At 38.4% G+C, this 12,947-nt stretch overlaps 1 protein-coding gene across 1 annotated transcript in view; it reads right to left on the bottom strand.

Annotated features, from left to right (window-relative positions):
• The window catches only part of DSE (dermatan sulfate epimerase), a 179,779-nt gene that overhangs the window by 84,348 nt on the left and 82,484 nt on the right, over positions 1 to 12,947 (bottom strand). The window lies entirely within an intron of this gene.

Genomic DNA, 12,947 nt, shown 5'->3' with positions numbered 1-12,947 from the left:
ATGCCTTTTGAGACAGCATGAGGGGGTGACTCTGTTTCTTATACCAGAAAAAAGAGCCTGACTCAAGAACAATGACTGACCTCCAGAGCAGTTGTAAGGTCCACATGAGGTTATGTTGTTTAAGCTCCTAGTAGCACATAACACACAACAGGCTTTCAATAAATATTACTTACTGTTATCCCATCTCCTTAAAAACTTTTAAAGGGATTTTGCTCATTAGATTTATATAGTCTGGGTCAACATTTATTTAACAAATCTCTAATCCTTGCCTCATATCTCAAGGACCTGAACTAATATTATTATTTTTTTCTTTAAGAGAAAGACTATATTTCAGGAAATATTATATCCAAGTATTGCTATAGATATAGGTGTACATTTGGAAGCCATCTGAAGTCTAGTTCTTGAAAGTGGTATCATATCACTCTTTAAAAGTAGATAGGCATTATAATTCAGTATCTGAAGCCTGCTTGCCTCTACTCTAAAATATTTTCTAAGAGTCTCAGTATATGACATAGGAGTATGTTTAGATTGATTATAAGATTTTTTTAATTTAAAATAATTACCAAATTGTTTTACATCAGCCGTTAAAGCTCACAAAAACCAAACATCTTTGTAGACAATCTCTCACCAAATGAGAACAGTTATAAAATAAGCTAGATATCTGTCTGAATCCCCTTATGTGACAACAGTAAGTGTCCAATGGTTGGAGCCAGTCAGATCTATGATCAAGTAACAGCTGTGCAATGTAGTTGTTCCATAACCTTAGGCAAATTTACTTAGCCTCCCCAAATCTCAGTTTTCTGGGAATATCAATGCCTCATCTTTTGAGAGTATAAGAATGAGAGATAAAGAATGTAAAGTGTTGGACACAATGCTAGGAAGTGTAAATGCTCAATGGTAGCTAGTATTATTATGATTGAAACAAAGTTTACTTAAAGAACCTTACTGAGAAACCTTTATAAGATTTTTCTGGAAATTAAGAGGGCACTCATGAAGAAAGATATTTATTCCAAGTAACTACCTATGACATAAACAGATTTATTTGGAATACTACAAAGGAAAATATCCCTTAATTTTCCACCCAATATTACCTAACACACACATGCACAATTCCATCATGACTACTCCCCCTTAGCAGTCTTTTCATTTTTCCAGAGCAAAAGTAGGACATAAAGTTCCTTCTCCTGAACCAGAAGTTAGAGGTCATCGTCAGTTCATTTGGAAAAATATCCATCAGTATTTACACACACACAGACCCACACACACAAACACACATTTACTCCTATGTATATTTTAACTATAAATTAGTAAAGACCTAGATTTTAATAGTTAGCTAACATAAATGAATGAGGTAGTGGGGAAGCCCAACCACTTATGACCACAAGACTCATATCTCTCTCTTACCCTATTAAGGGACTGTTAAGTCCCTGATGGACTTGTCTGACAAACACATTCCACAGTCATACAAATCATTCATTCTGGAAGAGAGAAAGAGAGAGAGGAAGGAGGAGGGGGGAAGGAGAAAGAAAGGAGGAAAGAAAGGAAGACTTCATGTGTGGGGCATGTATGTGGGGTGGGCTGGAAAGCTAGGTGAGTTTTGGAAAGCCTATTTTTTGCCCACCCAGAGCTTGCCCAGACTTGCCCTAAGGCTGTGTTGCAAAATGGGTAATGATTTCTCTGCCAGGTCTGTTATTGGAATGAGTAAACTCTCAGACCTAAAATTTTTTTTTTCTTGGCCATCTTATCCTTCAACACAAACATCTGAGGCTGTGGTGGTTTTAAGTATGCTCCTCAAAGCATCCCAAAGTTCCTGTTTCTTATTTCTCAATTTCTTGATGTTTACTATCTGGTTCAAGAGCTACTGACCTCTGCCTCACCCAGCACTAACCCTGTGGATTTTAAGTCCTTAGGCATTTCAGAACCACTGTTCCAAGCACAACTAACCTCCATTCAGAGTCTAGAAATTAGGATCAATAACCTATGCAAATTCAGCACCATATTGAGAGATTCTTCTGGAGCAGGTATTTTATCATTTGAGGAAGCTTTGTGTTTGGAGAATGCTTGTGATCAAGAGAAAAAATGGTTCTGACCAGCTATTTCAGTTGAATTGATTCTTGGACACAGGAACAGGATAAGTTAAGGTCTGAAAGGATTGGTTGTACCAAGGAGGGCATGAGTAGATAGATAATAGTTGACTAGCTCACACAAATATATGGAGAGTGGTGATTCTAAAAAAGTATAAACACTTAAAATCAAGAAATGTTATAGCTAGACATCTAATTGGTTCCTTTCATTTTACATATTTACAGGCAGAATTGAGGTTCAGAGATATTAACTAACTTTTCCAAGGGTTTGAGCAGAGACTGAAATGAGCCTTGTTTACAGGCCAGTGTAACCAAGGAGGTTACACAAATTAATAAAGATTTAATATCGGGATTTAAATTTCCCATAAACTAAAGAGTACCACTGTGGGATAGAAGAACTGCAGTTACTAGAAAGGTGCATGATAAAATGTAAAAGACAACTCTCCAGGTTCTACCAAAGTTGGGATAAATATTCCTTAAGGCCTTTGTCACTATTCATAGTTCACCAGGGAGCTTTCTGATTATAAACAAATTCCTAAATTCTCTGAGTTTAGAACTGGAATACTCTAATACTCTGATGACCGAAAAGACTATTTTAATCAGCAAAGACTGCTTATTTGAACTAGGTTGATAAAGTTGAGTTTCTAAAATCACTTACTGAGGACTTTGAATTCATGAAAAACTATCCAAGATGGTCAATATCCCTTATTCTTTTTTTTCCTCTTTGCAGAACATTATTAAACATTTCATTATTATGTAGCTATTTTATAATGAGGTAAAAATAATAGTTATTAATAAATAACAAACATCACTATAATAGAGTGGAATAGAATGTAGTTGTGATATATTTAGCCAATAAAAATATATTATAATCAACTATAAAGATGGTTCCTAGGGATTTAAATGTTAATGTTACAACTTATTAGCATATTTCTTAAATAAAAAAAAAAGTTTTAAGATGTGAAGAAGTATCAAGTTCATTTTTTACCTTCTACTATACTCAAAACAGACCCTTTGTTTTCTCTCACAGGTACTGCTGCCAAGAGATCTCGGTATGAGACAGCCAAACTGAGTCAGATGACTGTTCTGTTAAAATAAGGGTTTCAAGACTGTAGATTCATGAGATGGGGATTCAGTGAAGGAAAACATTCCCATCTCTGTTACAGGAAAGTTATAATGGCGTTGAACTATTTGGAAGAAAAGAGAAAAGGAGACAAAGAAGCAATCTTGCTTAATCACAACAAATGTTCTATTAAACACTATGTAAAAACGAACTATAATAGCAATAATATTAGTCAATTTGGGAGCTTTTTAACAAATGAACATTCTTTTTTAAGACTGTAAGTTCTATGTAAAGTAATATAATGCAGAACAGAGACTAGAATATTTCATAAAACAGAAGGACTTTCAGGACTTTTTTTTTTCCAAAAGGAAGATATGCCAGGAAAATCTTTATACAATTAAATAGTCTATGTTTGTCATGTCTAAAGGCATGGAAAAGACCCAAAAGCTATTTTTTTTATTACTTGGAGTCAGAGCATTTGGTACCGTACACGTTTAGTGAATATACTTGCATGGAACATAACTCATCTTTGAGAATATCACCATAGCGGTACGGACTTGCCTGACCTTTAGAGAGTCATATACCTTTCTGTCTAAGGAATAGTCTTGAATATCAAAATTACCAAATGAGTACAAAACAATGCCTGCCTGACTGGGTTTTTTGCTCCCTCAAAGAATAGACAATTGTGTCAGCTGGACTTTTTTATGATTAATGGGGTAATGATGGTCCTGTTTAATACCTTTTCCTGAGATAATCTGGGTGGAAGCTCATGACCCTGCAAATTCTAAATTTAATTTTCAGTTTGGGTTACCCAGAATTCACTAGAGTAAGCTTTTGTGATATGAAAAGAAGAGATACAAGTTCTTTTCTCTGAAGAGTTCTCATGTAATCATGCTTTTAAAAAAAGAATTTATTGCCACAGAAGTTAGAAGATTTCCACTCTATAGGGAAATAAGTCAGTCTTAGAATAATGTAGGCCCATACCCATTGATCTTCATACTCTTCCTCAACCATATCATCTTGGGCAGTTTTTATTAAGGCATACGAAATGGCCTGATCACTTTTCAGTTTTCTTACTATCCTGTTCTCTTATGAGCTAAATCATTTTGACATAGAAAAAAAGCAAGATATAAAATTTAAAAATGAAACTAGATTTGAGCTAATTAGCCTCTTAAAATTATAAGTTCAGATTCCTAAACACTATAAAAGGGAGTAGTATATTTAGGTATTTTTTTAAAAAAGACTATGCAAGTAAACATGAAATAATTAATATATAAGTGATTCTTTTAAAGGTAATAAGTGGTGAGCTTTTGGTTATGGCCAAGTGAGGAGACAAATTCTCTCTGTAAAAAGCAACTATAAAGCTGGATAAAATTGACAAAAACAATCATTTTAGCACTCTGAAAATCAACCAAAGGCATACAACTTGAGAAGCGTTTAGGCTTGAAAAACTGCTGAATATAAGAATAATGAGAACCTGTGGCATTCTAGCCTGAAGCTACTCACATATCCTCCCTCCCTTCCTCCTCACTTCAGTAAGGACAGAGGTTTTGTAGAAGGAGGCCAGGCCATGAGGATGGGCAGCTTCTCTGTCACGATCAATGAGAGCTCACTCAATCTGGAGTGATGAGAAACGACCACTCCCAGCAGCATATTTGGTAAAAGTGCTGATCTCTGAGGTGGGTAAACAGGGAAAGCCAATGGCTCTACTAGTCTGAGGCTGTAGTCACAGTTGGTGAATATTTCTCTGGCTGTGTATATTTCCTGGAGAAGGCCCGAGCTAGTCACTCAATCCTGGCTACCCCTGAATTTGTTTGCATAAAAGAGATAAGAAAAGGTCCAGTGGTAAGTAAAAGCTGGAGCTTGAGTCAGCTTGAAAGCACCTGAACTCTGAGTGAACTCCCCTACCACATAGAGATCCTTTGGCAAAAGACAGAAACTTCATTGGCTCAAGTGTTTCAGCACAACCTCTATCCAATCACTAAGCCATACTGGCACGGGAAAACCTTTAGGAATCCAGTTTTAGAGGTGTGTATGTATGTATATGGGTGCGTGTGTGTAGATATACATATATATGTATACATATCCATTATATATTAGTGTATATAAATATCGATATATATGTATATGTATGTGTTTATATATATTTTTTGTTATACTTTATGTTCTAGGGTACATGAACACAACGTGCAGGTTTGTTACATATGTATACATGTGCCATGTTGGTGTGCTGTACCTGTTAACTCATCATTTACATTAGGTATATCTCCTAATGCTATCCCTCCCCCCTCCCCCCACCCCATGACAGGCCCTGGTGTGTGATGTTCCCCACCCTGTGTCCAAGGGTTCTCATTGTTCAATTTCCACCTATGAGTGAGAACATGTAGTGTTTGGTTTTCTGTCCTTGCGATAGTTTGCTCAGAATGATGGTTTCCAGGTTCATCCATGTCCCTACAAAGGACATGAACTCATCCATTTTTATGGCTGCATAGTATTCCATGGTGTATATGTGCCACATTTTCTTAATCCAGTCTATCATTGATGGACATTTGGGTTGGTTCCAAGTCTTTGCTATTGTGAATAATGCCACAATAAACATAAGTGTGCATGTGTCTTTATAGCAGCATGATTTATAATCCTTTGGGTATATACCCAGTAATGGGATGGCTAGGTCAAATGGTATTTCTAGTTCTAGATCCTTGAGGAATCACCACACTGTCTTCCACAATGGTTGAACTAGTTTACAGTCCCACTAACAGTGTAAAAGTGTTTCTATTTCTCCACATCCTCTCCAGCACCTGTTGTTTCCTGACTTTTTAATGATCACCATTCTAACTGGTTTGAGATGGTATCTCATTATGGTTTTGATTTGCATTTCTCTGATGGCCAGTGATGATGAGCATTTTTTCATGTATCTGTAGGCTGCATAAATGTCTTCTTTTGAGAAGTGTCTGTTCATATCCCTTGCCCACTTTTTGATGGGGTTGTTTGATTTTTTCTTGTAAATTTGTTTAAGTTCTTTGTAGATTCTGGATACTAGCCCTTTGTCAGATGTGTAGATTGTAAAAATTTTCTCCCATTCTGTTGCCTGTTCACTCTGATGGTAGTTGCTTTTGCTGTGCAGAAGCTCTTTAGTTTAATTGGATCCATTTGTCAATTTTGGCTTTTGTTGCCATTGCTTTTGGTGTTTCAGTCATGAAGTCCTTGCCCATGCCTATGTCCTGAATGGTATTGCCTAGGTTTTCTTCTAGGGTTTTTATGGTTTTAGGTCTAACATTTAAGTCTTTAATCCATCTTGAATTAATTTTTGTATAAGGTGTAAGGAAGGGATCCAGTTTCAGCTTTTTACATATGGCTAGCCAGTTTTCCCAGAACCACTTATTAAACAGGGAATCTTTTCTCCATTTCTTGTTTTTGTCAGGTTTGTCAAAGATCAGATGGTTGTAGATGTGTGGTATTATTTCTGAGGGTTCTGTTCTGTTCCATTTGTCTATATCTCTGTTTTGGTACCAGTACCATGCTGTTTTGGTTACTGTAGCCTTGTAGTATAGTTTGAAGTCAGGTAGCATGATGCCTCCAGCTTTGTTCTTTTTGCTTAGGATTGTCTTGGCAATGCAGCCTCTCTTTTTGGTTCCATATGAACTTTAGAGGAGTTTTCTCCAATTCTGTGAAGAAAGTCATTGGTAGCTTGATGGGGATGGCATTGAATCTATAAATTACCTTGGACAGTATGGCCATTTTCACAATACTGATTCTTCCTATCCGTGAACATGGAATGTTCTTCCATTTGTGTCTTCTTTTATTTCACTGAGCAGTGGTTTGTAGTTCTCCATGAAAGGGCCTTCACATCCCTTGTAAGTTGGATTCCTAGGTATTTTATTCTCTTTGAAGCAATTGTGAATGGGAGTTCACTCATGATTTTGCTCTCTGTTTGTCTGTTATTGGTGTATAGGAATGCTTGTGATTTTTGCATACTGATTTTGTATCCTGAGACTTTGCTGAAGTTGCTTATCAGCTTAGGGAGATTTGGGGCTGAGACGATGGGGTTTTCTAGATATACAATCATGTCATCTGCAAACAGGGACAATTTGACTTCCTCTTTTCCTAATCAAATACCCTTTATTTCTTTCTCCTGCCTGATTGCCCTGGCCAGAACTTCCAACACTATTTTGAATAGGAGTGGTGAGAGAGGGCATCTCTGTCTTGTGCCAGTTTTCAAATGGAATGCTTCCAATTTTTGCCCATTCAGTATGATATTGGCTGTGGGTTTGTCATAAATAGCTCTTTCTATTTTGAGATACGTCCCATCAATACCTAGTTTATTGAGAGTTTTTAGCATGAAGGGCTGTTGAATTTTGTCAAAGGCCTTTTCTGCATCTATTGAGATAATCATGTGGTTTTTGTCTTTGGTTCTGTTTATGTGCTGGATTATATTTATTGATTTGTGTATGTTGAACCAGCCTTGCATCCCAGGGATGAAGCCAGCTTGATTGTGGTAGATAAGCTTTTTGATGTGCTGCTGGATTCGGTTTGACAGTATTTCATTGAGGATTTTTGCATCAATGTTCATCAGGGATATTGGTCTAAAATTCTCTTTTGTTGTTGTGTCTCTGCCCGGCTTTGGTATCAGGATGATGCTGGCCTCATAAAATGAATTAGGGAGGACTCCCACTTTTTCTATTGATTGGAATAGTTTCAGAAGGAATGGTACCAGCTCCTCCTTGTACCTCTGGTAGAATTCGGCTGTGAATCTGTCTGGTCCTGGACATTTTTTGGTTAGTAGGCTATTAATTATTGCCTCAATTTCAGAGCCTGTTATTGATCTATTCAGGGATTCAACTTCTTCCTGGTTTAGTCTTGGGAGGGTGTATGTGTACAGGAATTTATCCATTTCTTCTAGATTTTCTAGTTTATTAGCGTAGAGGTGTTTATAGTATTCTCTGATGGTAGTTTGCATTTCTGTGGGACTGGTGGTGATATCCCCTTTATCATTTTTTATTGCATCTATTTGATTCTTCTCTCTTTTCTTCTTTATTAGTCTTGCTAGTGGTCTATCAATTTTTTTGATCTTTTCAAAAAACTAGCTCCTGGATTCATTGATTTTTTGAAGGTTTTTTTTGTGTCTCTATCTCCTTCAGTTCTGCTCTGATCTTAGTTATTTCCTGCCTTCTGCTAGCTTTTGAATGTGTTTGCTCTTGCTTCTCTAGTTCTTTTAATTGTGATCTTAGGGTGTCAATTTTAGATCTTTCCTGCTTTCTCTTGTGGGCATTTAGTGCTATAAATTTCCCTGTACACACTACTTTAAATGTGTCCCCAAGATTCTGGTATGTTGTGTCTTTGTTCTCATCGGTTTGAAAGAACATCTTTATTTCTGCCTTCATTTCGTTATGTACCCAGTAGTCATTCAGGAGCAGGTTATTCAGTTTCCATGTAGTTGAGCAGTTTTAAGTGAGTTTCTTAATCCTGAGTTCTAGTTTGATTGCACTGTGGTCTGAGAGACTGTTTGTTATAATTTCTGTTCTTTTACATTTGCTGAGGAGTGCTTTACTTCCAACTATGTGGTCAATTTTGGAATAAGTGTGATATGGTGCTGAGAAGAATGTATATTCTGTTGATTTGGGGTGGAGAGCTCTGTAGATGTCTATTAGGTCTGCTTGGTGCAGAGCTGAGTTCAATTCCTGGATATCCTTGTTAACTTTCTGTCTCATTGATCTGTCTAATGTTGACAGTGGGGTGTTAAAGTCTCCCATTATTATTGTGTGGGAGTCTAAGTCTCTTTGTAGGTCTCTAAGGGCTTGCTTTATGAATCTGGGTGCTCCTGTATTGGGTGCATATATATTTAGGATAGTTAGCTCTTCTTGTTGAATTGATCCATTTACCATTAGGTAATGGCCTTCTTTGTCTCTTTTGATCTTTGTTGGTTTAAAGTCTGTTTTATCAGAGACTAGGATTGCAAACCCTGCTTTTTTTCGTTTTCCATTTGCTTGGTAGATCTTCCTCCATCCCTTTATTTTGGCCTATGTGTGTCTCTGCACGTGGGATGGGTCTCCTGAATACAGCACACTGATGGGTCTTGACTCTTTATCCAATTTGCCAGTCTGTGTCTTTTAATTGGAGCATTTAGTCCATTTACATTTAAAGTTAATATTGTTATGTGTGAATTTGATCCTGTCATTATGATGTTAGCTGGTTATTTTGCTCATTAGTTGATGCAGTTTCTTCCTAGCATTGATGGTCTTTACAATTTGGCATGTGGCTGGTATCGGTTGTTCCTTTCCATGTTTAGTGCTTCCTTCAGGAGCTCTAGTAAGGCAGGCCTGGTGGTGACAAAATCTCTCAGCATTTGCTTGTCTGGAAAGGATTTTATTTCTCCTTCACTTATGAAGCTTAGTTTGGCTGGATATGAAATTCTGGGTTGAAAATTCTTTTCTTTAAGAATGTTGAATATTGGCCCCCACTCTCTTCTGGCTTGTAGAGTTTCTGCCAAGAGATCCGCTGTTAGTCTGATGGGCTTCTCTTTGTAGGTAACCCGACCTTCCTCTCTGGCTGCCCTTAACGTTTTTTCCTTCATTTCAACTTTGGTGAATCTGACAATTATGTGTCTTGGAGTTGCTCTTCACGAGGAGTATCTTTGTGGCATTCTCTGTATTTCCTGAATTTGAATGTTGGCCTGCCTTGCTAGGTTGGGGAAGTTCTCCTGGATAATATCCTGAAGAGTGTTTTCTAACTTGGTTCCATTCTCCCTGTCACTTTCAGGTACACCAATCAGATGTAGATTTGGTCTTTCCACATAGGCCCGTATTTCTTGGAGGCTTTGTTTGTTTCTTTTTACTCTTTTTTCTCTAAACTTTTCTCACTTCATTTAATTCATTTGATCTTCAATCACTGATACCCTTTCTTCCACTTGATCAAATCAGCTACTGAAGCTTGTGCATGCGTCATGTAGTTCTCATGCTATGGCTTTCAGCACCTTCAGGTCATTTAAGGTCTTCTCTACACTGTTTATTCTAGTTAGCCATTCATCTGATCTTTTTTCAAGGTTTTTAGCTTCTTTGTGATGGGTTCGAACATCCTCCTTTAGCTTGGAGAAGTTTGTTATTACCAGTCGTCTGAAGCCTTCTTTTCTCAACTCGTCAAAGTCATTCTCCATCCAGCTTTGTTCTGTTGCTGGCGAGGAGCTACATTCCTTTGGAGGAGAAGAGGCACTCTGATTTTTAGAATTTTCAGCTTTTCTGCTCTGGTTTCTCCCCATCTTTGTGGTTTTATCTACCCTTGGTTTTTGATGATGGTGATGGTGTGGATGTCCTTTCTCTTTGTTAGTTTTCCTTTTAACAGTGAGGACCCTCAGGTGCAGGTCTGTTGGAGTTTGCTAGAGGTCCACTCCTGACCCTGTTTGCCTGGGTATCACCAGTGGATGCTGCAGAACAGCAAATATTGCAGAATGGCCAATGTTGCTGCCTGATGTTTCCTCGGAAGCTTTGTCACAGAGGGGCACTCGGCTGTATGAGGTGTCAGTCGGCCCCTACCGTGAAGTGTCTCCCATTTAGGCTACTTGGGGGTCAGGGACCAACTTGAGGAGGCAGTCTGTCTGTTCTCAGATCACAAACTCTATGCTGGGAGAACCACTACTCTCTTCAAAGCTTTTGGACAGGGATGTTTCAGTCTGCAGAAGTTTCTGCTGCCTTTTGTTCAGCTGTGCCCTGCTCCCAGAGGTGGAGTCTACAGAGGCAGGCAGGCCTCCTTGACCTGCGGTGCGCTCCGCCCAGTTTGAGCTTCCTGGCAGCTTTGTTTACCTACTCAAGACTCGGCAATGGCAGATGCCCCACCCCCAGCCTTGCTGCCACCTTGCAGTTCAATCTCAGACTGCTGTGCTAGCAGTGAGCGAGGCTCCGTGGGCGTGGGACTCTCAGAGCCAGGCACAGGATATAATCTCCTGGTGTGCTGTTTGCTAAGACCATTGGAAAAGCGCAGTATTAGGGTGGGAGTGTCCCGATTTTCCAGGTACCATCTGTCATGGCTTTCCTTGGCTAGGAAAGGGAATTCCCTGACCCCTTGAGCTTCCCAGGTAAGGCGATGCCCTGCCCTGCTCCGTGGGTTGCATCCACTGTCCGACAAGCCCTAGTGAGATGAACCCGGTACCTCAGTTGGAAATGCAGAAATCACCCGTCTTCTGCATCACTCATGCTGGGAGCTGTAGACTGGAGCTGTTCCTATTTGGCCATCTTGGAACCTCTCCTGTATGTGTATATTTTAACTGAGCAGAAATATCAGCATGTGCAAATGGCAGAGGAAAAACTTTTTACAAATTTTTCCCAGGCAAGTTACTTAAGGAAACAAAAAATAGGCCAGGTGTGGTGGCTTATGCCTGTAATCCCAGCACTTTGGGAGGCTGAGGTGGATAGATTACGAGGTCAGGAGTTTAAGACCAGCCTGGCCAACATGGTGAAACTCCATCTCTACTAAAAATACAAAAATTAGCCAGACGTGGTGGCATGTGCCTATAATCCCAGCTACTCAGGAGACTGAGGCAGGAGAATTGCCTGAACCTGGGAGGCAGAGGTTGCAGTGAGCCAAGACCACACCATTGCACTCCAGCTCTGGGCAACAGAGCAAGACTCCATCTCAAAAAAAAAAAAATAGCAACAATAATAGCCTTCATGAAGTTAAAAAAAATTAGAATCCAAACTTACTACAATATATTATCTAATATATCCACTTTCCAACAAAATAATTATAATATGTGCAAAAACCAAGATTATGTGACCCATATTCAGGAAAAAAAAAAAAAATTGAACAAAAATAGTCTCTGGTTGTCCCCAAATGCTAAACTTGCAGACAAAAAAAATTAAGCAGCTATTTTTAAAAGCAGCTATTTCATTCAAATAACTAAAATAAACCATGTTTTAAAAATTAACATATTGGAACCAAAAAAGAGCCTGCATTGCCAAGACAATCCTAAGCAAAAAGAACAAAGCTGGAGGCATCACGCTACCTGACTTCAAACTATACTACAAGGCTACAGTAACCAAAACAGCATGGTACTGGTACCAAAACAGAGATATAGACCAATGGTACAGGCAGAGGCCTCAGAAATAATACCACACATCTACAACCATCTGATCTTTGACAAACCTCACAAAAATAAGAAATGGGGAAAGGATTCCCTGTTTTATAAATGGTTCTGGGAAAACTGGCTAGCCAAATGTAGAATGCTGAAACTGGATCCCTTCCTTACATCTTATACAAAAATTAATTCAAGATGGATTAAAGACTTAAATGTTAGACCTGAAACCATAAAAACCCTAGAAGAAAACCTAGGCAATACCATTCAGGACATAGGTATGGGCAAGGACTTTATGACTAAAACACCAAAAGCAATGGCAACAAAAGCCAAAATTGACAAATGGGATCTAATTAAACTAAAGAGCTTCTGCACAGCAAAGGAAACTACCATCAGAGTGAACAGGCAACCTACAGAATGGGAGAAAATTTTTGCAATCTACCCATCTGACAAGGGCTAATATCCAGAATCTACAAAGAACTCAAACAAATTTACAAGAAAAAAATTACCCCATCAAAAAATGGGTGAAGGATATGAACAGACACTTCTCAAAAGAAGACATTTATGCAGCTGACACATTAAAAATGCTCATCATCATTGGCCATCAGAGAAATGCAAATCAAATCCACAATGAGTTACCATCTCATGTCAGTTAGAATGGCAATCATTAAAAAGTCAGGAAACAACAGATGCTGGAGAGGATGTGGAGAAACAGGAACACTTTTACACTGTTGGGAAT

Source organism: Pongo pygmaeus, chromosome 5 (assembly GCF_028885625.2).
Source record: "Pongo pygmaeus isolate AG05252 chromosome 5, NHGRI_mPonPyg2-v2.0_pri, whole genome shotgun sequence".
Lineage (NCBI taxonomy): Eukaryota > Metazoa > Chordata > Mammalia > Primates > Hominidae > Pongo > Pongo pygmaeus.
This window is presented reverse-complemented; position numbering and strand designations above follow the sequence as displayed.